This window comes from Pinus tabuliformis, chromosome 2_2 (assembly GCF_031772625.1).
Source record: "Pinus tabuliformis cultivar Carrire ecotype Pingquan chromosome 2_2, CPIR1, whole genome shotgun sequence".
Taxonomy (NCBI): Eukaryota; Viridiplantae; Streptophyta; class Pinopsida; order Pinales; family Pinaceae; genus Pinus; species Pinus tabuliformis.
In genome coordinates this window covers 62337528-62365306 of record NC_142300.1, presented here as the reverse complement: position 1 = coordinate 62365306, position 27779 = coordinate 62337528, and the positions used below count along the sequence as shown (strand labels likewise).

At 37.3% G+C, this 27779-nt stretch overlaps 1 pseudogene; it reads right to left on the bottom strand.

The window, feature by feature from the left end:
- LOC149191472 (1-phosphatidylinositol-3-phosphate 5-kinase FAB1B-like) overlaps nucleotides 1–27779 on the bottom strand; it is a 167508-nt pseudogene that overhangs the window by 48373 nt on the left and 91356 nt on the right.

Genomic DNA, 27779 nt, shown 5'->3' with positions numbered 1-27779 from the left:
CGTCTTATTGATCAGAGGAATGTGATCCGAGGTGATTTTGAAAGCATGGACCAGACTTAAAGGAGTTGGGGTAACTATTGTGTCAGCATACAGGGTCCAGTTCCTATAGCTTCTCTTCCACGAATAGCTGCTGAACCACCTCAAACAGATGGAGGCAAACTGTTGCTTAGCAAGGATTTTCTAGAGAACTGAATTTTTCCTTCGTGAACATATTGGACCCATTACATGCCTGGGACTTGATTCTGTCAGAATTTATATTGGCTCTGGGATATGAGCATTCATGTCTGGGGCGAATTTCCTTTGAAGTGTCTATAAAGTCTCATGCAAATAGATTGGGCGCAGTCATTGGTTGCGAGAGGCCCTCACTTTATTAGCATAACATGCAGTGAAATTTAAACATGGAAAGTCTAGGACATATGCAAAATTCTGCCAGCCATGACTATTGCTAAGCCAGTTAAGCCACCTGCAACACCACAGACTAAGCGCAGCAAGGTTGAAATTATTAAGGAACAGAGTCACTATTTACGGTATCCTTTGAATGAAGAATTACAGATAGAAGCACCAAATGTCAATGAGGCTGTGACACAGCTGATTAAATTTCATGGAAGCTATCAGCAAGACAACAGAGATGAGCACTTTAAAGGAGGCAAGTCTTATCAGTTCATGCTTCGAATGAAGAACCCGGCAGGGAAAGTTCCATATAAACTCTACTTGGTAATGGATGATCTTGCAGATGAGTTTGGGATTGGAACTCTTCGTGTTGAGACCACATTCCTACAATTGGGAGAGCCTCTTGGTTATGTGCCCAAGGAAGATATTCCCTATGCTGTGAAAGTTATTATTGCGACACAACGAGATAATGGAAAGCAGAGACTGTGATAGGAGTGACTATGTAGCTCGCATACAGTTGCTCGCACATGTTACAGTGGTTTTTATTTATTTATTATTTTTCTGTGGCTCGTTCTTGGTATGGCTCACTGATCTATATAGTCTAACCTCTATGGCCAGCACGATGGATCTCGCTTTATATACTTTGAAGGGTCTCGCACATACTAGATCTCGCATAAACTCTGTGAAAGACCTCATCTATCACCTGACAGAATCTTGCTTCTATACTTTGTGGCGCAAAATAGTGATCTCTGTTATGCGTATTGTTTTCTATATTTTGTGACTCGTTATCTTCACCTATGTTTTGAGCAGCTTACCAAGTTTGCAGACGTGGCTCTCTAGAAGGATATTGCTTTATCCATATACAGGGTCGGAGGCTGGAGCTTCTTTGTTTGACTGTGCGCGACCTGTTGGGTGGGCGCGACCCGTCCAGGGGGTCCCAACAGTTGGAAAACAACACGGGCGCGACCTGTTGGGCTTGCGCGACCCGTCCATACCTACAGACTTAATGCTCAAACAAATGAAGGAAAGGGTCGAACATCCTGTGTTGCTAATTCTGACAATGACTCAATCAAGATAGATACATTGATTGCAAAAGACTAATAACGTGAGAGCTCTCTGATGTACTAATGTGAAATTTTCAAGACTGCCTGCATAATTTGATGTAGAGTCTTATCCAGTCATAGATGCCACACAAAATTAGAGTGGGACGGATTGAAAAGTTTCAAATCTGGGAATGAAAATTTTAAACTGGTTATGCTCAAAATTATACTCGGGTATTAAGAAGATGAACCGTGGCATAGAGGTGTGGGTTGGTAGGGCTTTAGAGAAACTTGATTCAGTCTTGCTTGAAGTTTGTCAAAAGTTCAATCCAGAGAGCTATATAACAGTGAGTGATGCCTATGCATTAATTGGTGACATTTCTGGCTTTGCGGAAAAGTTGCAGACTTCTTTTATGCAGATATTGTTGTTGGAAACACAAACTGTTTTGAAGGATTTTGTTTTTCAGGGTGTGGATTCTCAAGCGGTGGAGAAAAAGAGCAGACTCACGTATAATGATCTCTGCTTGCAACTACCAGAAACAAATTTCAAGCATTGCTTGCTCAGGACATTGGAGGTGTTATTTGACTTGATGTGTTCATATTATGCGATGATGACATGGAAAGCTTCTGAAATGAAGCTTCTAAAATGAAGATCGAAAGTCAATGCTCACAAACTCCAGTGACTCGTAAGACAATATTACTACAGAAGTAGGAAATGAACTTCACATAGTTTCCGACAAACCTAGGCGTAATGGGAGTTTTGGATGCTTGCCGGGACAGTTACGGGGACGTCATAGTCGTAACTCTTCAGCTCCACTCACTGACTCATTTTTGGGTCAAAACCTCTCATGTACTGACTTATATTCTGTGTCAAAGCTATAATGATGACAACTAATAAGCGAGTTGATGATAGTGCAGTTTATGTGAACAGTGATTTATGTTTTGATTTGAGAAGGGAGGCTGTGTGCTTTGTTGGTCAAGCTTTGGACAGAGGTCGGGAGAAACTTCTGGCAACCTGTTAGAAGTCGTATGATGCTCTGTTCAACTAGCATGCATCAGTTTTTACAGTGTAATGAATGTGTAAATTTATTCATTGTCACTGGAGAAGCGTTTTGTGGTGTGGAAGCTACTCAGTTTAGGCAGAAAATGAAATAGTGTGTGTAAAAATTATTTTTGGATGTTTCATCGCCAGAATATGGAAGCACTGCAGGTTGATGATTCTAGCCTAAATGAGGTTTCTATGTCAACAGTTCCCTATTTGCTTGGTAAAGGACGTGCAGTTGTAATGGTGCATTTGTAATTGGGGCTCCAGGAAAAAACAATTCTGGGAATGGAAACTTCATCGAAGGGGGATCTGGATTCTGTGTTGTGGCAATTGAATACTCCGGCATTCAATCCGATATATGCAGTGGATTTACTCCAAATCATCAAGATCCTTTCCTAATCTCGGTAAACCGGCCAACACATTTCCAGAGATTTGGGGCGCAGTTTGCAAAGTGGCAGAGAACAAGATTCGATTGCCTATGTTTGTCTTCAGTAAATGGGATGGACACCTGTAATGCCACCTCTTCATCAAACTTAACAGATTCGAGTGGAAGGAGCGCTATTCTCTCTTCAGAAGCGCTGAGTGTTTGTTTTTTAGTTTTATTTATTAATAATGAAAAAACAAATCCCTTGTCTTGGGGGTCGATTTGTTTTTTCTTAACAAATTTTTTATTTTATGTATTAAAAAACAAAATCATTTGGGGTGAGTAAAAGAGAGAGTTAGAGGGGAGAGTTCTGAGTGCTGAGAGTGCTGGAGAATAGAGCTTTCAATGTACAGTCTATGACATAGATTTTTAATGAAATTTCACAGCTCTGACTTCTGAGATTCATGTGGCATGATAATTTAGCATAAGTTTTTCTCTTGTTTCATATGTAATCTGTTATGTTTCATTTCACTACATGATCATTTCTAACCGAAAAAATGAAGTGTTTAGGTAAGAATTCATGCCTGCCATGCTCTGCCTATAAGTTTGTTCATGTTTAATGTTTTCCTCTGTTTGATAAGGATTCAGTTATATGCCCTTGTCAGCTCCTCACCAGTCTTGCCATCCCATTTAAATCTAGATTTGGTGTTAAATTTCTTGCCTACCTTGCCTCAGTTGATAATCTGTGTTGTTCATTATATTTCTCTGTTCAAGCTGTGATTTTTCCCATGCAGCCCGGAACAACCCCGTCATTTAATTAAAAACCCCTTTCTGATCAGTTTACTAGCCTAATATCAGTGTTACCTTGTTGGTCATCTCATCCCATTGAAGATCTGCCGAGATTGACCAGAGAGAGCCTTCTCCTGCCCCGTAGGGCTAGCTACGAGGCTGAATGGTTTGATGTTGCCTTAAGGTTTACCTTTCTCAGCCTGAGGTGAAATCTCAAGCGCTAACATACTGGCGACCATACTGGGGAGAACATTCAACTTGTTGATTGTCTTGTCCTAGTACATGCAATCAAGGTGCAGATCTGATGCTGATGGTGGACAGCAGTCAGACACTTATGCAGGCTGAACCATTCACCTGGCGACTCCAACTCGATCCAGACAGTTCAGTGCTCGCTGATCCATTCATGCAATGGAAGGGTATGTGGCAAACCCTACCCTGTGTGAAGCTCTAAACGAATTTAGAGAATGGTTAGTGGATATTGAAATTAATGAAGAATTTTTCAGTATCTGTCTTCATTTGTTGAAATCTCCAAAGTTCCCTTGGTTTAAAACTGGTGCTTGTGAGTTAATTGTTGAAAGAATTGAAAAGGAGATTCAGTGTCTCGATGAGCAGATTCAGTCATATGATTTCCAAGACCCTAAAAAGTTCTTGGAAATCCTTCCTCATTCGAAAAAAGATATCATAGAATTTCCTACAGTCGTTTACATTGACACTGTGCAGCTGGAAGTATGCATCGCAGCGTTGGGGCAGCCAACAGAGTCCAGCTTCCGTGATCCTATTGCGGCATACATGGACACATTTTTCAGTTTGATTGATAGATCAGGCTGTATTTTCCGTGACCAGGGTCAGTACGTGCATGAAGGGCTGCCAGCAACTGCATCTGTGGCCTGGTGGAAGTTTTCTCAACCTACATCATTCTCAGGTTTACTTGAATGGTTAATATGGCATTTTAGTATTCCCTGATCTATTGTTTGTACAGCAAAGTAGGGTAGTTTTGTAAATAAATAAGCAGCCATAAGGGCAGCATCTGGTTTTAGTTTGCTTGAAGACTGTTAAGCCATTTTTTTAGTCATTTCAGTCTTGATATCAGATCATTTTGAGTTCAGTTTCAGTTTGAAAATTAAGTCAAGAGTTGTGTCGATGATGACTCCATTGCCCAATGGGTGGAGGCACTATCTGCTCTCCCAAAGTTCTGCGGTTCTTGGCACCTCCACGGAGCGGCAGCCGCCATCCCAATTGGAGCCGATGTTAGACTCCGTCTCATGTCAGAGATTGATTCTTCTTCAAAACCCTGTTTTGAAGAAGAAATCATTAAATGTGGTGTTTTAGATTATGTAATTTATTCTCCAGCTCTTCAAATGGCAGCAACTTCCTCAGCTCCTATCTGCAAAAGCACAAACAGAAGAAAACAAAACATCATCAGCAATCAGAGGCAAAAGGCTATTTGGAGAAAGTCTCACTGGAAATCTCGAACAAACTTCATTGTCACAGCTATTGAATCAAATGATTGTGCTAGCGCTGGGAATGCCCTGCGTCTTATTGATCAGAGGAATGTGATCCGAGGTGATTTTGAAAGCATGGACCAGACTTAAAGGAGTTGGGGTAACTATTGTGTCAGCATACAGGGTCCAGTTCCTATAGCTTCTCTTCCATAGTTGTTGAACCACCTCAAACAGATGGAGGCAAACTGTTGCTTAGCAAGGATTTTCTAGAGAACTGAATTTTTCCTTCATGAACATATTGGACCCATTACATGCCTGGGACTTGATTCTGTCAGAATTTATATTGGCTCTGGGATATGAGCATTCATGTCTAGGGTGAATTTCCTTTGAAGTGTCTATAAAGTCTCATGCAAATAGATTGGGCGCAGTCATTGGTTGCGAGAGGCCCTCACTTTATTAGCATAACATGCAGTGAAATTTAAACATGGAAAGTCTAGGACATATGCAAAATTCTGCCAGCCATGACTATTGCTAAGCCAGTTAAGCCACCTGTAACACCACAGACTAAGCGCAGCAAGGTTGAAATTATTAAGGAACAAAGTCACTATTTACGGTATCCTTTGAATGAAGAATTACAGACAGAAGCACCAAATGTCAATGAGGCTGCGACACAGCTGATTAAATTTCATGGAACCTATCAGCAAGACAACAGAGATGAGCACTTTAAAGGAGGCAAGTCTTATCAGTTCATGCTTCGAACGAAGAACCCGGCAGGGAAAGTTCCATATAAACTCTACTTGGTAATGGATGATCTTGCAGATGAGTTTGGGATTGGAACTCTTCGTGTTGAGACCACATTCCTACAGTTGGGAGAGCCTCTTGGTTATGTGCCCAAGGAAGATATTCCCTATGCTGTGAAAGTTATTATTGCGACACAACGAGATAATGGAAAGCAGAGACTGTGATAGGAGTGACTATGTAGCTCGCATACAGTTGCTCGCACATGTTACAGTGGTTTTTATTTATTTATTATTTTTCTGTGGCTCGTTCTTGGTATGGCTCACTGATTTATATAGTCTAACCTCTATGGCCAGCACGATGGATCTCGCTTTATATACTTTGAAGGGTCTCGCACATACTAGATCTCGCATAAACTCTGTGAAAGACCTCGTCTATCCCCTGACAGAATCTTGCTTCTATACTTTGTGGCACAAAATAGTGATCTCTGTTATGCGTATTGTTTTCTATACTTTGTGACTCGTTATCTTCACCTATGTTTTGAGCAGCTTACCAAGTTTGCAGACGTGGCTCTCTAGAAGGATATTGCTTTATCCATATACAGGGTCGGAGGCTGGAGCTTCTTTGTTTGACTGTGCACGACCTGTTGGCTGGGCGCGACCCGTCCAGGGGGTCCCAACAGTTGGAAAACAACATGGGCGCGACCTGATGGGCTTGCGCGACCCGTCCATACCTACAGACTTAATGCTCAAAGAAATGAAGGAAAGGGTCGAACATCCTGTGTTGCTAATTCTGACAATGACTCAATCAAGATAGATACATTGATTGCAAAATACTAGTAATGTGAGAGCTCTTTGATGTACTAATGTGAAATTTTCAAGACTGCCTGCATAATTTGAGTCTTATCCAGTCATAGATGCCACACAAAATTAGAGTGGGACGGATAGAGAAGTTTCAAATCTGGGAAAGAAAATTTTAAACTGAAAATTATACTCGGGTATAAAGAAGATGAACCGTGGCATAGAGGTGTGGGCTGGTAGGGCTTTAGAGAAACTTGATTCATTCCTGCTTGAAGTTTATCAAAAGTTCAATCCAGAGAGCTATATAACAGTGAGTGATGCCTATGCATTAATTGGTGACATTTCTGGCTTTGCGGAAAAGTCGCAGACTTCTCTTATGCAGATATTGTTGTTGGAAACACAAACTGTTTTGAAGGATTTTGTTTTTCAGGGTATGGATTCTCAAGCGGTGGAGAAAAAGAGCAGACTCACGTATAATGATCTCTGCTTGCAACTACCAGAAACAAATTTCAAGCATTGCTTGCTCAGGATATTGGAGGGGTTATTTGACTTGATGTGTTCATATTATGCGATGATGACATGGAAAGCTTCTGAAATGAAGATCGAAAGTCAATGCTCACAAACTCCAGTGACTCGTAAGACAATATTACTACAGAAGTAGGAAATGAACTTCAGATAGTTTTCGACAAACCTAGGCATAATGGGAGTTTTGGATGCTTGCCGGGACAGTTACGGGGACGTCATAGTTGTAACTCTTCAGCTCCACTCACTGACTCATTTTTGGGTCAAAGCCTCTCATGTACTGACTTATATTCTGCGTCAAAGCTACAATGATGACAACTAATAAGCGAGTTGATGATAGTGCAGTTTATGTGAACAGTGATTTATGTTTTGATTTGAGAAGGGAGGTTGTGTGCTTTGTTGGTCAAGCTTTGGACAGAGGTCGGGAAAAACTTCTGGAAGCCTGTTACAAGTCGTATGATGCTCTGTTCAACTAGCATGCATCAGTTTTTACAGTTCCATGAATGTGTAAATTTATTCATTGTCACTGGAGAAGCATTTTGTGGTGTGGAAGCTACTCAGTTTAGGCAGAAAATGAAATAGTGTGTGTAAAAATTATTTTTGGATGTTTCATCGCCAAAATATGGAAGCACTGCGGGTTGATGATTCTAGCCTAAATGAGGTTTCTATGTCAACAGTTCCCTATTTGCTTGGTAAAGGAAGTGCAGTTGTAATGGTGCAGTTGTAATTGGGGCTCCGGGAAAAAACAATTCTGGGAATGGAAACTTCATCGAAGGGGGATCTGGATTTTGTGTTGTGGCAATTGAATACTCCGGAATTCAATCCGATATATGCGGTGGATTTACTCCAAATCATCAAGATCCTTTCCTAATCTCGGTAAACCGGCCAACACATTTCCAGAGATTTGGGGCGCAGTTTGCAAAGTGGCAGAGAACAAGATTCGATTGCCTATGTTTGTCTTTAGTAAATGGGATGGACACCTGTAATGCCACCTCTTCATCAGATTTAACAGATTCGAGTGGAAGGAGCACTATTCTCTCTTCAGAAGCGCTGAGTGTTTGTTTTTTAGTTTTATTTATTAATAATGAAAAAACAAATCCCTTGTCTTGGGGGTCGATTTGTTTTTTCTTAACAGATTTTTTATTTTATGTATTAAAAAACAAAATCATTTGGGGTGAGTAAAAGAGAGAGTCAGAGGGGAGAGTTCTGAGTGCTGAGAGTGCTGGAGAATAGAGCTTTCAATGTACAGTCTATGACAGAGATTTTTAATGAAATTTCACAGCTCTGACTTCTGAGATTCCTGTGGCATGATAATTTAGCATAAGTTTTTCTCTTGTTTCATATGTAATCTGTTATGTTTCATTTCACTACATGATCATTTCTAACTGAACAAATGAAGTGTTTAGGTAAGAATTCATGCCTGCCATGCTCTGCCTATAAGTTTGTTCATGTTTAATTTTTTCCTCTGTTTGACAAGGATTCAGTTATATGCCCTTGTCAGCTCCTCACCAGTCTTGCCATCCCATTTAAATCTAGATTTGGTGTTAAATTTCTTGCCTACCTTGCCTCAGTCGATAATCTGTGTTGTTCATTATATTTCTCTGTTCAAGCTGTGATTTTTCCCATGCAGCCTGGAACAACCCCGTCATTTAATTAAAAACCCCTTTCTGATCAGTTTACTAGCCTAATATCAGTGTTACCTTGTTGGTCATCTCATCCCATTGAAGATCTGCCGAGATTGACCGGAGAGAGCCTTCTCCTGCCCCGTAGGGCTAGCTACGAGGCTGAATGGTTTGATGTTGCCTTGAGGTTTACCTTTCTCAGCCTTAGGTGAAATCTCAAGCGCTAACAGACCCCAATAAATTTTCTTGTAAACTCTTGCTGTAACATTTTGGTAAGTTTGACATAGGAGCCCTAATGCAACTTCCAAACTCTTCCGATAGATTTAATGATTTTACTGGTGAGGGAGGGATGCCTTTCTAAAGAACCTCTATTCCACCTTTATCTTCATGGTTTAGGCATATTCATACATCATCCTATCTCCTATTACAATTCGTTAAACTGGATTAAAATCTTTTCTTTCTGTAGATTCGCTGCCATTCACAATAGTAGCCAAAGTGGAAAAACCAACTTCCTACCCTTGTGATGTCATACATACAGCCTGAGTATTTACTAATTGGCCTCCACCTGTCCATGTTGTATCTAATGTATTTGAAAGATCAACCAGGATAGGAGAATCTTGCTCTGGCAGTTTTAGACAAGTTGCCATATATTCATCCAAACAGTCTGTATTGTCCCTATTATCAACTATTTCAAAAGGAATTGTATCAGAAACATTGATGTTGGTACCAAATTCACCATTCTCCATGTCAAAAGTATGAAAAATGTTACCATTAGTTATATTGGATGAATCTCTAATGTTTGGATCTCCTACCATGTCATCCAGATATTCTGGGTTGTTTTACCTTTTGCCAATTTAATAATTTCCATGCATTTATTTAATTTTCCATTTACAGTCCCAATTCCCGCTAAATAGTCACACAAGTAAGAATTTCCCACATTACTAATCATGAAAAGTTTCCTAGATCCATTATTTAAAGCATTCTTGTTGTGAGCTTGGATATATTTGAACTAAATATTCCCAAAATAGATAGCTTTGTCGAAACAATTTGCACCAACCATGGAGGTTGTGTCCTCTGTCATCAGAATGACAAAACCACCACTAGAAATATTACTATCTTTCACTATACCCTTATGGTATCCAATGTTTTCATTTATGTTAGAATCATACTCCTTATGTGGAGTCTAAAATCCTCTAGTGGACTAGATTCCAATTTTGTAGGAGAGTTTTTCACTCTAAGAGATGCATATAAATGGAAAATATGATGATCTTATTCATAGGCTTCATAAATAAGAATACTTCTTATACTGTTTAGCTTTGAAATATTAGCAACAATTCTTCCAAGTTCCAATGTGCCCAACACTAATGATGGCCTCTTGCAACAAACCCTATTTGAATTTGATAGATTTCATCAAAAGAATGAACGCTAGGAAGAAATAATTTTAAACTAAGAAATTTCTATAAACAAAAATGGAAATATTCACTAACTGGAAAGATTATTCTAGAATACTATCATGTTAGACAACCTAAAGTACACTAAACAACCTTTATATACATCTCTAATATCACCTCAAATTCAACTCTCTCTTTATGCAAGATTCCTTGAAGATTTGCAATTTGCCTCCTTGAATCAAGAACCTCAATACCAGAATAAAAGGATCTAGATGTGGCGATTTTGTGTCCAAATAAACTAAAAACCTCACTAAACAACATTTCCACTTTATCTGAACTTGTTCGTTTGGATCAAAATGCATATTAGTTTGGATCTTGGGGGTCCTACACCATAGTTATGATAGGCATATATTAATTAGCAAACATCTACCCATATGTACAATTTGTATCATAAAGTACCTTTGAAACTTCCTTTCTCAGCCAATCTTATTGATGTAGATCATGGAACCCTAATTTTGAAGGTGGAAAATGCACAGGTAGAACATTGATGGAGGAATACCATAAACATGCAATCATACTGCCAAACCTGTCACATTGAATTTGGGAGAAATGTACATCTAATAGATTAGTATGGAATAAAAGGGGATCTCCCTGATAAGAAGTCCCAATTAGACCTCAGACCGTTTGGTGTAGGAGTCCCAACAGTGGGTCATATGGTAATGCCTTGACCATGATTTTGCACAGAGGTAAGTAAGATAAATTTGTTGGTAACAAGGGTGTGACAGCCGCGGTAAGTCAAGGAAGGTGCATGAGAGGTTTTAACAGATGGGGTTGATATGAGTGCACCCCTTGGAAACCTATGATAGCACATAATTAAAAAGGGAACACACGAGAAAAGATGTATCACAACATGGAAGACAAGTTAGCTAGAAATCCAAAGTGATGGTTAAACCAACAACACATTTCAGAAATATTCATACATACATACACAGATATCTATACATGCATGTGTAAGTAAAGAGATACATATATCAATTAGAGTAAACGAGATAGCATAGAATAAAATACAACATATGCATGAAACGTGATGGCTCTTGTTATATTAAGAAGTGTAAGTTCCAGTCACACAATACATCCATGTCCAACCACTAGTTTCGATAGCGAAACATTATAGCCACAACCACCGGCTCCTCCAAAGAGATGTACTAGCTTTGTGCAGTGGAGAAGCCAAGGCTCGTTACAATACTATCCAAGCTCTCTCCAAGATAGTCTTATCAAAAGCTTGGCTGACCAAAAGCCTATACAATCAGTTATGAGGTACTATTTATAGAAAAGGGTGGGGTGAACCTTGATATTCCCCTTTGTGACAGTTCATCTACCCTCATGACTCTTCATCTATTCTATGACTGTTACATCCAACTATCGACACTTGAGCTAACACTTGACAAGGCACTACATTACAATGCACATGTTCCCATGTGAGATAAAATGGCTTGAGAAAGCCACGCAAGACATCACTAACACTTGGTCCGTTGTGTTGAGACCAACTCTTTGACATGCTTGTGATGGTCAAGGTGGTGAGTTAATGCCAAGCTTGGTCATCCATGATGGTGTTCAAGTGTTCCATGGTGACATATTACTAAAGAAAACTCTTGCCTCCGTTGCATCCAGGTGCATTAGTATGGCTCCTCCATCCAACTCATCTAATAGCATGTGCATGGTCTTCGGGGTGCATTTGAATCAACAACACACTGATTCATGGTGTTCGTGCTGATCTTCAAGTGTGTGCTCATGGTCATGCGCATTAACTTGTTGAAGTGCATGTTCAGCTCTAGTCAGACTTGCTTCTTGTCTTCACCTCAGTGAGTGTGCTGAATGGGTGGGATCGCATGCATGCACATAATGAAATACATGCTACTACATTCCCTTGCATGCAATTGAAAATAATGTTCACCTTGCCCACTTTGTGCCAGCTGATGGGAGAGATCTATAACTTGTACAGGTGCAGTTTCATCCTTGAGTGCATGTTACACCCCCGACTGTACATGTTCCCATTAAAACTCATTCTCTTGTCTCTGTAGATCCTGTTCTTCCTTAAGTTGCTACTTGAGCACATGAAACTCCCTCCCTGTTCCATTCTTTCCCTTTGGGTGATCTTCATGTCATGTCGTCACCTCATAGCTTGAATCTCCAAAGTTTCTTTCACCACAAGTAGATCTTCTTAAGCTTGCAACTTTGTTCTACCTTTGTGTTGTCAACAACCTTCCTCTTGCGTTCATCGCATCTAGTATGCTACCTTCAGCTATTGTTCATGGTGCTACATACTGTGATTCTTTTGCCATCATACGTTGATGTCCATGTCTAGGAACAACTTGATGTCTTCATGTGTAGGCAAGTTCATAGACACTTGATCGGCTGCATCCCCAAGCTTTGAATGGTGTCTTCAACTCTGCTCTCTTAGAAACCATTGTACCTATGGTGTTGAGAGGTAGATGAACACCTATGATACCTAGAGACATGGAAAAACTCATGCAAGTAATTTGTCAGTTGAAAACTAGAATGAACTTGAGAACTGACTTGCAACATACCTATGTGTCTGATCATGAAGATTACACAATTTCTATCAGGAGGTCGGGAGACTGACTACCAAGACTGCACAAGGCATAGTCTGGGCTGTGAAGAGGCTGACTAACTAATGGAACTACACAATGCACAGTCTAGCCTGACCACTGACTGCTGAAATTACGCAATGTGCAATATCAGCTAGCAATGGTTGCAGGCTCAGTGACTGCATTGCACAATTTTCTAGGCCAACAGTCACTGTCCCTCAGAATTGCGCAATGCATGACTGGAGAACAGTCACTAGGAAGAAATGCACATTTCCTGAGACGAAGACAAAGCCTTCCTTTTCAGGATTGTGCAATGCTATCTTGGTGAGGCAAAGTTCGAGCCAAGGTTGCCCAGACCCGTTGATGGGAAACTGAAAGAAAATGTGAATGTGAATGCATGGTGATACTGAGTGTAAGCATAAGTGAATGATCATGCATGGAAATGGTGAGTGATAGATTCATAAAACTAAACAAGATGCATGTGGGTGAAGCAAATCAATGAATCCACGACCGTTCGTGAAAAATAGTTTCATGCATGAGACAATAGTGAGATGTCAACGAAAACTGAAACAATGCTAGTACAAGCTAGTATATATCAAAATGACAGCAAGTGCTCACTGAAATGAAACAACAACATTCATACGATGCGAAACACAAAAAGTGCTAGAAATTCAACACATGACATGGAAGGTGGGCTTACCCCAAAATAACTGAGTTGAATGTGTCGATGACTCCTAGATGCGATGTGGGATGTCATAGATGCAAGGTTTATGTGAGCAATGAGCTCTATAATGTTCGGTTCATGAGTTTTTATAAAATCGAAGATGTGACACGCATGCCACAAATGTAGGAAGAGTGAAACTTGGTGGGAGGTTTCCGAAATGATCCTTCCATGCAACCTGTAGTTGCTAAAAGTAGATCCCTGAATCAAGGGATGCCTTTGCATGATACCTTTGGAGAAGCAGCCCATGCATGAAAATCAGTTTTTCCTAGTCCCGAAGGGAACCAGTCAACTCAATTGCACATGGAAGAGGTTTCTCAACTACTGGGAGAAAATGCGCATTTCTAGAAGGGAGCTGGGCTGACTTCCCAAGAAATTTTCATAATTTATGGGTAGATCAGTTGACTATTTCTTAGGACTACGCAATTCTTGGGCTGAGCAGCCCCGCTAGGAGGAATTGTGCAATTTTCTGGATGAAGCCTAACTAGCAGAATTGCGTAATTCTGGAGCCTAGCAGGCTGCCAGACTGAATTGCACAATTTCTAGAGGGAAGGTTCGTTGCCCTCCAGAATTGCGCAATTTCTTGAGCGAGTTTCTCAGCCTGCAGCTGGACTAACTTTGGACAAACAACCTGTGAGGGGGATGCATCAACCTTTGATAGACATGTTACCTTTCTGCAAGAAAAACACTGAATATTGTGTACTTGACAAAGCAAGACATGTTGTTGTGAAAGGTTTGTAGGGAGGCTCCAAAACAAAGCTAAGTAAAAATTTTGGAGGGTGGTTGTAGCTACTACAATAGTAGGATATCAAAAGGTCAAAATAAAAAATAAAAACATGAAAATTGCATGCAAAATATAAAGCAATCGAATTTAGTGGCATACCCATAAAAGAAAATGTAGTCTCAATGTAATGAATGACCACATCTTGCAACTCTACCTATTGCAACATGATTAGAGAAACTAATCTCTATGAATTTTCCAAAGGATAAGCCCCATGCAACATCAGACATGACTAATCATCGGGTTGCTTCTAGAACTTCATCTTTCCATGCACATTTTAGGCACCTATGCCACATCCATATTTTTCCTTCACATTCGCCAGGTAATGTCAACAGTAAAGGTAAGTGTCTTATTGATATCGTGAGGCTACCCTGACGGTGTGTATAGCAAAGAACATGTGCTTCTAAGGATTCATTATAGAAACCACTGGAATTCTGCATGTTTTTGGTATGTTGTTACATCAAAAAATTTCAATTATCACTGTGTAAATGCAAAGTCTACAAGATAGCAACAAAAACCTATGGAATAAGAAAAATACATAAAGAAAAAACCTACTTGGTCAAACAAATCATCCTGGAGGTCCCTTCCTAGTGACTTTTCCAAATTGCCATAATACTTGATGTGAAAGTGTTGTGAATGCTCATAGAATGTCCCCTTCAAAACACAATGACTTGGTAACAAAACCAATATAATTTGATGATCAGGAGGAGAAGGTTGAAATTATTCTTTAGAGAAAACCCATTCTTGGTTTCTATGCCATAAATGTTGCTCATCTGGAAAACCATGGACTTCATTTCCTTTTTTTTTATTCCTTGATTCACCCATGCCACCTTCCCAAATAGATCCTCTATTGTTATTTGATAATTAAGATTTACCTTGGATGAAACAGAAATAATGAAACCATTTTCCAAATCTGAATCTTTTTATTCCTTATCTTTAAGTTCCAAATATGATGTGATTGCCCCATATGAACCTGGACCCATAGAAGATATAAGTTCATTTGGAAATTCCTTTGTTGAAGCCAACAATCTAGACAAAACGCCTAAAGGAGTAGTTAGAAAGGAAGGTCTCTATCCATATGGATATATATACCACTATACCCCTATAACTTGAGCACATGTATCGCCTATGGATTATTTCATAAAAATAATTTATGTTTAAACAAGACTAGTTCCATCAATACTATATTTACTAGTAACATGTGAAATAGGGTGCCGATCCCTCCACTAGTAAGAGGTGGTTTGGACTCTCCCTTAGTTTTATCAATAAGAGGGTCATATGCTAAGGCAAAGACAATTGACACTATCTTATACATTTTCAGGTTTTTCATTTCTCCTAACTGGTTTTGTTCTGGAATAGGAACAAAATAACTGGGTATCATAAAAATAGATCTATCTGAACTTAATTTATTTTTTATTTTATTATTTATTTATTTATTTATTTTTTTGCCTGGAAATGCAATAGTTATTGGTGATTTAAAGGGAAGTTCAGGCAAGGTGGCACCTTCATTTGCAAGGAAATAGCTCTCAAGGGCTAAAAGGTAAGATGTAAACCCTTCATATTGACCAACATGTTTAACTTTCTACAACTAAGCATGACTTTCACCCATAAGCAAAACCTATAGACAAACGAGTAGAGCGAGCACCATAAATTTTGACTTCAAGAAAAGAGCATATAACTTAAGATCAATATGTCACCTAATTTGGACATAGTCAACCATATGAGCTACTTTTAAGAATGCAATTTTGAGAACCTCTTTACTTTGACGGAAATATTTCAGAGAAAATATTAGATTGATTTCCAAGATCCAACCTCCATCTACGAATTAGATTATCATAGCATGCATAATATAAGTACCATTTCTACTAGACATATTATAATTTCAAGGCATATTAAGCATAAATATAACACTTATTTTAATGAAAATAAAATATTAAAAACACAATGAATCCTAAACCATTTTCCACCCTTGGAATCACCATCATAGACTGGAAAACATGTTTCCATTTCTATTGGAAATGTAGATTTATTGATTCACATTAGAACATGTAGGACAAAGAACTAATCAGCATGAGAACCAAAATAAAAGATAAAGTTGTAAAATACCTTGCTGATTTTGGAGGGAATGAGCAGAGTGGGTCCACATGGCATCCCCACACCAACTAGAATTTTAGGAGGGATGGGCCTCCTATTTATCAATGATTTCCCCATGTCTCTGTAAAAAATTACTTGAAACCCTAATTCATCTCATTTTTCAGTTTCATACTTTGGAGAGCATATTTGGATAGCAGAAATGAGAACAGCTTAGGGTGGAAATGTTTGGTAGAATAACACTGAAAAAAATTGGCAAGTAGATTTGAACGAAGGAACAATTTTTTTGTCAGCAGAACAACACTCAAAAATCTTACTTGTTCCTCAGTTTCTTACTCTCATATATTCTTTTGATGGAATCTCATTCATCATCTTGGGGATGGTATGATCATAGAAATCATGGTGGAAGAAGTGGAAAAGGGAGAGGAGATGGTGAAAAAAATAACAAAAGTTTCCCATTGATTCCCCTCTGTGGAAGTGTGTCATAGAAAGATAAAGAAACGGGAGAAAAATAAGGTGGAATGCTGAAACTACATATGGAATTGCTTATGTGCAAGGAAAAATTTGGAGTCATACTCAAGGGGTAAACCCCTTTCACTTTGGATTCCTAGCAATGGGGTTGCGTTTTGAAATTTATCACCCCAAATATTGAGGCACAATTTCAAAAGGAGCATGACGATGCACAGTTAGCTATGGAAGAAAGGAGGGGCAACAAGTATGTTCTAATAGGTTAAAGAAATGGGTAGAAAGTTTCCTAAACAATTGACGAAGCTTGGAAGAGATTGAACACCAAACTGTTGGAAATAATGTTTGATTGATGGCAAGAGGGAAGAAAAATATAGTGGAGTCACCTCATCCATACATGCATGTGGTATTCCCTTTATAGAGTATTATGTCTCTTTATTGGCAAGTTGTGTTTAGAGTGGTTAATGAAGTACCCATTGGTTACAAGAGACAAATTTTGAAAAATATGCACCGCCATTCTACAGAAGAAGTTGTTGTGGACTAATACAACAAACTAGCCATAAATAAATTTGATAGTATGTTTCCTTCAAGCCCATATGTCTTGAGAGAAATAAATGCTTTAAATGAAGACAATATCATTGAATGCATGGTTGAGACATACAAAATTAATTGAGATTTCAAATCATGGCTACAATATATGAGTATGGACACTGATGATATACAACAAAAATGTGTTCCTAAATAAATCCCATACAACCAAGATGTAGGTGGCTACAACTCACAAAATAAAAAACATGTGAATTTTGCAAAATGCAAGAAAATTTAAAAAATAAGTAGAAAAATTAAATATGTGGCTATGCTATAAAATTATACAGATGTTATGCCATAAAGGCCTTTTAAATCAAGATTTCTGAGGCATTTTTTATATTTTTAACAATGATTTTTGGGGAGATTTTCCTTAAACTTGTATAGGGCATATTTTTGGTTGTACCTTTTAATACAGATATAGATATAATACAAGCAATTATATGTTTACCATATTGTATATGTACAATACAAAAAATGTGCGAAAAAATAAATACCCCAAGAGCAAACCAAGTTGTATGGTGACTATGCTTCAAACGTCATGAAAGTTATCACAGACAATGCAAGGTTGCGCAAAGAAATTGATTCAATCATTGAGTAGATATGACCATATGTTTCGGACACCATGTGCAGTTCATAGTTTGAATCTTGTTGGTGTAATTATTTGGATATAGGCTGCTAAGTGAATAGATTCATGTGAAATTATTTCCATTGTCCTTTAAAATTCACTGTCATAGAGTATATTCTATTTGTTGCTGGAAATGAAGTTGTCTTCCATATGTCAAATGGAACAACATTAGACAGTTTATATTGCTAACAGAGAACATCGCACCACTAAGCCTAAAAAAATATTTATTATCAGAAATTCCAGTTTGATTTTAAAAGCTAGAACATGAGTAGCTTGGTCATATTTTAGCCTTTTCTATCATTTCCCATAATAATCATGAGCTTAGAGATTCCAGACTATGTCCATTTGTGGTCCCTTTACTGCTTCCAATAATCTCAGCATGTGTGCAAGTGCTAAGTCATCTTTTGTTTGCAACTGTGGACAAGTTTCACAACAATGAGACAGATTTTGTGAGCACATAATCCTCATAATATCACACATATTGATTCACGTGTTGAATATCATGATACTATAATCCATAAAACCATGAGTGGAAAAAAAATATGCATCAAGACAAGCTATATACATCAAAATGAAAGGTACATTCATCACCATTATCAACGCAGAACAAGAAGCATGAGATCAACAAGAAATAAACCATCAAAGAAAAGATGGAAATGATGTAGCAGAGGGTTTTTTACCATCATCAACAAACTATTGTACATCCACATGAGCAATATCATCTCAAATTTGGGCATCATTGCATTTTGAAAGGAGAAGCATCGCTAGGTTGTACACCTCAAGATGAAGTACCAACAATGATGACCTCATCTAGCAAGGGAAGGCTAGAAGAAACATATAAAGGAGAGGATGGACTAGATAATGAGGTAATCCCTTTGGTATCAACTCCCCATAGACTATTCAATAACTACAAATAATGAACTTGAAGGAGTTTTTATAGGTGGATCAACACAAGATGGAGATGTGGAAAGGTTCACTACAACTATTTGGGGGTCATCAACAAGCAACCCAACAAGAGAAGAAGAGGCATGTTCCATGGATACATGCTGAGAGTCGTCACCATGAAGGATCTATAGAAGAGATCTTAGTAGTCATAATGAAAAGTCTCATCAAATATAGCATCATGATTCTTAGTCAATTGGTGAGAGGTAGGGCCATATAGATGATACCCCTAAAAAGTTTCATAGTAGCCAACCAAAGTCTTATGAGGATTCTAATGGATAGGAGATATATCATGTCTTTCATGATACAAGTGAGTCCATGTACTTGATCCAAATAACCTAAAATGTGAGATAGAGGACTTCAAGCTATTCAACCAATAAGTTTCTTACCTTGCATCAAGTAATAATTTAGGCTGGTCATGGAGACAATGGTATATAAAAAATATTTAATGTTTGTAGATCATTACACCATTTTAATTACCATGGGGAGAACAATGTTATTTCCAATTGTAGTGAGCCTTGAATGTAGTGTGCTAAGAATTTTCTAGTTAGGATTTGGTGTCTCAAATGATTATAGGAACTGTTGATTTTAGTTTCTGGTTTAATATGGTTGTTGGTAATCCAATTACTTTAATGAGATACTGAACTTAGGTGTTAAAGTTAAAATGAATGAAAAATGAACACCCACTAGGATCTTGTGAAAAAAAGCACTGAAGTAACTTGAATGGGTTCCATTATCAACTTTAAAATTCCCAGGGATAAGTGTAACCATCACCAAAAACATGCAATGCATAGAAACCATAAGATAGGTGTCCACAGTCCCACCAATATCTTGGCTTTTAGGGGCAAGTAACCACCATCCATCCAACAACAAGTATAATCATGAGTGAGTAGAAAATATGCACCAAATGTTACACCATAAAAATCCACGGAACAATGTGTATGCACAATCATAATGTGCCATGTAGCTAAAACTAAGGAACCTCACTCATCGAGATAATGGAGAAAATATGTTGATTAATTAGAATCAAATCAACAACCAAAATAAAATCAATCATATGAAACCAACAATTCAGATGCTACCCTATCATAAGAAATTTCACAATTAACTAACATTCAAACAAGTCCAAAATGTAGACACGAGATTCAATACTCATAGTAATGGTGTTAGATACTTATCTCAATATGAACTAGGAAACTAGGCCAGAGACTGCAACTCTCCACCCAACCTTAGATTGGGTTGCACGGTGGTATTTATTATAGCCCAATCACCCCCAACCCAGATTGAAAATCGTGTCTAAGGGACCTAAATATAGCTTGGTTGGTTTCACAACAACATGTAATAACACTTACTTATATTGAAAATTCATCGAGGTGGAGGAAGTGACAACATCTGGATCAATACTCTTCTCCAGTATATCCTCCAGCAAAATGTCAATGGTTTTATAAGTTTATACCCTTTTCCATCTTACAAAATATATTGATGAGCATGTTGAAGGTGACAACCTTACATTAAAACTAGGTTCCTTTTTCCAACCTCTTGAAAAAATACCAATACACCTTGCTATGCTTTAGTGATCCTTAAATTTGTCAAGAGGGTTTCCCACTTCTTTCTAGTCAAATTGGTCTACATAGTATTCAACAGAATTTAGAGGACATCCCCTAGATACAGACATCTAAGGAATTTCCCAGATATCACTTGATGTATGCAAGGTTTTTAGAATACATGAGGAGTTCCTTTATCATGATCAAAATTAAGCTTTGCAAGAGACATATCCTTCATAGATTACTCATGTTGGCTCGCAGTTCTCATCCACAACAGTATTTGTATGTTGTCTCTTTTCCTATTGTCTTTAATCTTGTTGATCTTCCAAACCACATTCCAAATGAATATCATAGTCACATTTTTTCTTATAATAATAGGAACACACACTTGTATTTTGTTGCATCCATCATAGATGAACACAAGCCTTTGTGTCAGTACAAGTTGGTGTTCATGTTGGTTGTACTTGATTTCCTTGGGATATTTCTCATCAAGTTCCTTCATCTGCTTCTACAGCCTTCAAAAATGTGCATCAGTGAATGGATAAGCCCTGGCTCCATCAGTGGACATTGCACTTATGGCATTATTTGTCACAATTTTCCCATCTAGACTGACCACGATCAAAGATGGGATGCCTCTAACACAAAAATACTGCGAGAGATCCTTCTTAGTTTTATCTCCAATGGAAGAGTCAACCATGTCACACATTTGTAGTAGTTTTCAAAAGCATCTAGATCTCAGTCCATAAAAATTAAAACAATCTCAAGATATTCTCCTCTTTCTTTGAGTTTGTTGTAAACATTTATAAGCTCTGGAGTGAAACTTCGATAAGGAGGACATGGATGGGTGGAGAAATAAAGACCAACTATCTTTCCCACAAGCTAATATACTATGACCTAGACACCACCATGCTTGATAAAACATTTGCGCATTAGAAACTGAGAGTGACTCCAAGGTTTGTGGTTGTAGTTTCACATTTTATTCATCTACAATCTCATCCAGTCAATGTTTTGTAAATTGGAAGCTCACATCCCATAGTCCCATATATGGACCACTGCATCATTTTGTACTGTGTTCCTATCTGAACCTAAAATGATCAATGTTGGGATACCAGAAACTTTGAAGTAGTAAGACAATTTCTTCCTAGTGTTGTCTGCAAATGGAAAAGATAGCCATGGCATGCTTGCATAATACTCTTCAAATAATTTCTCCTCTTTTTCACGCGAGAGAAATGAAAACTCCAACACCTCCCCTCTTTTTGAAAGCTCATTGTAAATATCCACAAGATGTGGAGTGAAATTTCTACAAAAACCACACCAGTGGCTGAGAAATATAGACCCTTATTTTTCCCTGTAAACTCAACAATGTATATTCAAAAGTCTCGGGGATATTGAAAAGTGGCTCAATCTTAAAGATGGATAGTCTTCTGCTCTATTATCAATTACCTAAGGGATTTTTGGAAAGGGGTCAAGTTACTGGTTATGATATATTGTTAGCAGTGAGCAGTGGTAAGGAGTTTTACAAGTTTTATGTGGTTCTTTAGAATGGACCATGAGGATCCTTGGATATTCCCATTATGTAAGACCAATAATATTCAAAAATATCTGAGGAGGCAAGGAGATTTCATCACTAATAATAGAAATTCAATTTTCTCTAATACTGATAGGATGCATTCCTAGGAAGAAGCTATAAACATAGAATATGCATTCATTTGGAAAATTTACACAATCAAAAGAGGAAAATTGAAAATATTCAAATTGAGTGTGTTTCTTTTCAACAAATGGTTGAGCCTGGTCAAAATCCTATTTCACTGATCTCAAATACTAGGTTTTCAATTGGGTCTACTGTGTAGGAGGTCAAGGAAGATGAGATTGTTCATCAGCAGCAGTAGCATGTGGAAATGTCAGTTGAAGATCAGATACCTAAGGGAATTTTGTAAAGGGGTTAAGTTAGTGGTTATGATAGATTGTTATTAGTGTGCAATGATAAGGGGTTTTACAGGTGTTATCTAGTGCCTTTATAATGGACCACGATCATCCTAAGAAATACCCATTATGTGAGACCACTAATATTCACAGAGCTCTAAGAAGGAAAGAATATTTCATCTCTAATAATAGGAATTAAATTTTCTCTAATACTGATAGGATGCATTCCTAGGAATTATCATTTCTGGAAGAAGCTAGAAACACTAAGTATGCCTTCATTTTGAAAACCTTACACACAATCAAAACAAAAAAATTGAGTTTGTTTCTCTCCAGCAAATGGTGGAGGATTTGGTCACAAATCCTACTTATAGCCACCATACCTTTGATTTTATAACTTTACACAAGTAGTAGCTATCCAAAATCCTTTGCAAAATATCATTTGTTTCGTTAACCAGTAAACTCCAAATTTGGCAATTTTTTATTTTTGTATTATTATGCTGACTAGTGCAACTACAACAACATTCTAATAAAAAATATGGTTGTTCTTATTAGAACAGAAAACACAACACTCCAAATAAGAGAATATTCAAAAAACAAATAAATGTGTAAAAGAACTCAACTTTGTAGTGTGTTTTCCATTCTATGAGATTCAACAACATCTAATTCCAAAGGTGGATTGATTTTATTTAGGTTGTCTCGGGGCTAATGTACAAGTGTAGCACCAAATTTCTATTTAAACATAATAATAGTAGATCATAGAAAACTCACCAGGTACTTCAGAAAACATTGAGTAAAATCTTCTTATGAATCTCTTGTGCATGGTGAACTTCCCAAAGAAATATAGAATTCTCCTTAACCCCATGATTCGAAAACTGAGTGCATCATCCCACAATAGAATGACAAGTTCTTCATATGCAACCTAAGAAACCAATTCTACTGAGAGGTTGGTACATTGTTATCCTCGACAACCTCACAGTAAAATTGAATCCAAAACAAATTTTTCTTTAGAAATAACTATTATCTTTCTTATTTTAGCAATTCAAGCTATATTCAAGTCCTACAAAGTCATTTATTTGACGATTTCTTCTCTAAAAACCACAATAAATAAGCCAAGGAAGCAAAAACATTCATATTTTTCACATATTAGGTCTGCAAGTAAAAGTGAAAAGGAGAAAACATAGCCTCAAAAAGAGCTCTTTGGTGCCCTGTGCTCCAACACCATGCTTGCATTTTGGAATCTATCTTTTGAAGACTATTCAAAATTCTCATCTTTAATATTTAATCTATTACTTTCATTTCATATATTTTAATGCAGGTGGGTCAAAGCATACATTACATTGGAGGTCTAATAAGACTTGATGTGAATCAAGCTTTAGTGGAAACAATTCATGTAACTGTCTGGGCTCTGGTTCATATTCCCCTATATATGGGCAAAGTAGAGAATGAAAATAAGATAAAAGTAAAACATTTTGGAGAAGAGTTGTAGGTATGATAGGAATGTCCTTTTTTGATCCCCAGATTTACAATTTAAACAATATTTTGTTGCAGATTAACAATGCAAATGTTGTATTTGTGTTGTTTCTTTTAGAGTACTTTGGCTTTCTTGGATTTGTCCTTTTTGTTTCCAACATGGTCTTTTGTTACTACACATTTATCAACCTCAAATGTTGGTGCATTGATGGTTAGTATGCACATCCTTTAAATATTTCTTTCTCCAATTTTTATGCATACAAGTACACCTACATGAGGTTGTTGGCAAACCATCTTGCTTGGGCTGCAATGAAATATAATCTCATACCTACAACAAGGATCACAATTTGTAATGCCTAATTTAGTACAACAATAATATAGGCTTAGCATGACAACAATAGCAATAACAAAGGCTCAACAATAATAGCGTACTAGTGACAATTTCTAGAATTTGCACATAAAGAATTAGCCTAACTATGTTGAGAATTGACGTAACCATGTTGATATTTCATAAAGTCCAAAACTGAAGCAATCAATGTCCTGCGAAGATGAGGTGCAGTTGAGGCATACAAAACATGAACTAATTCTGGGACATGTTGGCATATTCAATATATTTCATTAGAGACGAGTATCTTCAAAAGGCTTGGGGATTGATTAACAGAGTGAAAAATCTGTCATATACTCCATAAAGAGGAGGAACTTGTTAAGGGTCACTAAGTTCACTTTATTTAACCCAAAAATGAATAAAATCAACGTTGCACGAAGCGGGGATGTTTTTTGGAAGCGAGGACACAAAAGTGTCATTTCCCAAAAATCTAGGAAGCGAAGCATCTCAAAAGAGTCTACTCTCTCTCTCTCTCTCTCTCTCTCTCTCTCTCTCTCTCTCTCTCTATATATATATATATATATATATATTTATTTATTTATTTATATTCTATTGCATTTATATTAAAAAGAACATCCAAAATACCAAATTAGTTGTAGAAGGCATGAAAACATGCATATTTTTACATAAATCAAGATAGATATGGAATCCATTGTACATAAATGATTAATTATTCTAGCATCAACCATCTAGAATCTAGATTCCTCTTCTCCTATCTAGCCTTTGCCTCTACTTCAATTCTATAGGGATATTAGTAAACATATCCTAATTTTGATCAAACAACTTAATCCAAGCCTTATAATATGGTATATAGAGCTTAACATGCCTAATCAATGATTTTGACTTGAGTGAAGGGTACATAATTGCTAAGGCCATGACAAAGGAGTCAAAATCAACAAAACCAACACTAGGGTACATATAGGGCTTGGTGCTCTTGATTAAATGCCAATCACATGCCCTCATAACTGATATAATCCAATGAAATGCCAGAATCCCATTGATCCTGAAAACTGTTAATTTTGTTGAATTTTGAATGGAATATGAAATTCGATTTTCTCCATATGAAGTCTGATGAGGTTGGAACCACTCTCAAACATCTTGATTCATTTCATGGTAATGTTAAAAATTTATGTAAAAGGAGGGAAATGAAAGATAAAGGAGAATGTCACTTTTACTTTAAGAATTTAACATTACCATTAGGAAGCATATAGGAAGCATCTATGGAGCATCATGGTGCACCTTGGGAGTATTCAGAAAGTGTAGTTCCTCACATAAAAGTTCAAAATTAAAGAAAAATAACCTCGCGGAACTGTGTGAACCGTCGACCTTATCTCAAATCTGCTCATGATTTGCAGTGGATACATGCCCAAACCTCCACAAATCCACACCTAATCCTTTCTAGATCCACGGATCAGGTAGCAGTAACCGTAGATTGGGCCCCCACCAATCTAATTTTCTAGGAATCACCAAAAAAAGGTGGAACCACAGATCTGATTTTCGGATTCACGGTTTCGTTAATGGATTGGTGGCAGATCCGTATGGGGCATGGTTCTGCCAAAGGATCAGTGGCGAACCGGTATGGGATGCAGTTCTACCTCTAAATCCTTGGGGGTGGGGGGGACCAGTACCTGCAACATTGCATAAAGTAATTCCAGTCAAAAATGCTAGTGGACTTTGGACCCCAAGTGACCCTAACGCTCTAGCCTAAGAAAACTAAGGAACTATATTAAGGTTAATGAAAGAAAAATGTTGGTAAAATAAATTCATTTTGGAGTTCTTGGATTTTGTAACTACTACTTCACTTTATTATTGTGACAAGTCACATAATCATGTTGTGGTTTTTTGTGTCTAACACAGATGGTGTAGAATCCCAATATGCATGTTTGTAAAGGCTCATAATACCCAGTTTCCCTTCTTAAAATATCTTTGTTCATTGTTTTTTAATATCACCCTCATGATGGCTAGAAAAATTGCACCAACGTTGTTGATTCTTGTCTATTTCCTGTGTCTTAAATAGAATCTAATAGAAATAGGTGGTCTATTCCATTACCATGGAAACCACTAAAAGTTCATAGTTTTAAGGTATCTTGTGCTACATTCCCAGTTTTGAGTACTTCAACAAATTTTGGAAGATGTTTTATTTGTTGAGTTGATGTATTGTCAGAAAATTTTTCGAAACTAAAATTGTTGTTGCCAAAATAATGACCACAACTAGAGGCATACAGAGTAATCAACACCCAACACAATTTGGGGAGGTTCATTATATTTCAATTGATAAGAATACCTTCTAAAGGCTTTGTAGAAATTATTGGAAAAGTAACAAACCTATTTGGATAATAGATCCGATGACCAGGCTCACATTATGGGTGATTTTAGGTCTAAAATGGGCCTCCTAAAGAAATTATAAAATATTAGTGGAAATAATAAAATAATATTACATTACATCAACAAATTTTAAAGGGTAAAAGAAAAGAAACTATTTTTTCAACTCGTATTTTCAACTTATCTCCCTATGGGTTTACTCAAATTTCGAGTGGAAACACTTGTTGGATGCATAATTTTATTCCTCATGCAAAACGTACCCATGTTGCATACTTTCGATGGACCCTCCTACACGAAATATGAGAAATACATGAAAAATGTGATTGCAATCACCTTTTTTTCATCTATTTCTCATTTTTCATATAGCAGGGTCCATCGAAAGTATGGAACATGGGTACTACCTTGATGAGGAATTAAATTTTTCATCGAATGAGTATTATTGCTCGAAATTTGAGTAAAACCTTGGAGAGATAAGTTGAAAATATGAGTTGAAAAAGTAGTTTTATTATTTTATTATTTTTTTACTTTCTTACTCCAGAAATGGTGAATCATCCCCCATGGTTGACATCATCATCTTGAATCCTATTGGTTCTTATAAAGTTTATTTTGGTTGTACATTTTTCTTAGGAGGCCCATTTTAGACCTCAAAATTCCCCTAATGATAATTGAATGGTTTGCATAAACAATGCCTGTACATATGAAATGAATTATCAAAAACTAGGGATCACGGACCTCAAGTAAGCATTAGTTGTAGTAGATTATGCCAAGAACTAAAACTTCAACTATATGAGACCACTATTCAAGGCAATGACAAAAATTGTTATAGAATTATTTATTTTTTCTAAATCACCAAAATGTCAGTAATAAATAATTGTAATATTGGAGTTCTAGTATTCTGGACTATATGGTTACTACATCTTCTTGGTTGCTATGGTAGCTGGAAAAGAAACCAAATGTTCTAGTGTTCATAAAGACTAATATGAGCTAGTAAGTGGGGCTTAGTTTACGTGCATTCAAGTATCATTATTATACAGGTCTCTGCAAATTTTCCAAAAATTTGATCAACTGGTGCTACTTATTGCCTATTTCTAGTACAACTTGTTACCCACCATTTTGTGGGTCATACCCCTAGGAGAATTTTTTTTCTCCAAGATGGTCCTTAGCTAGTAG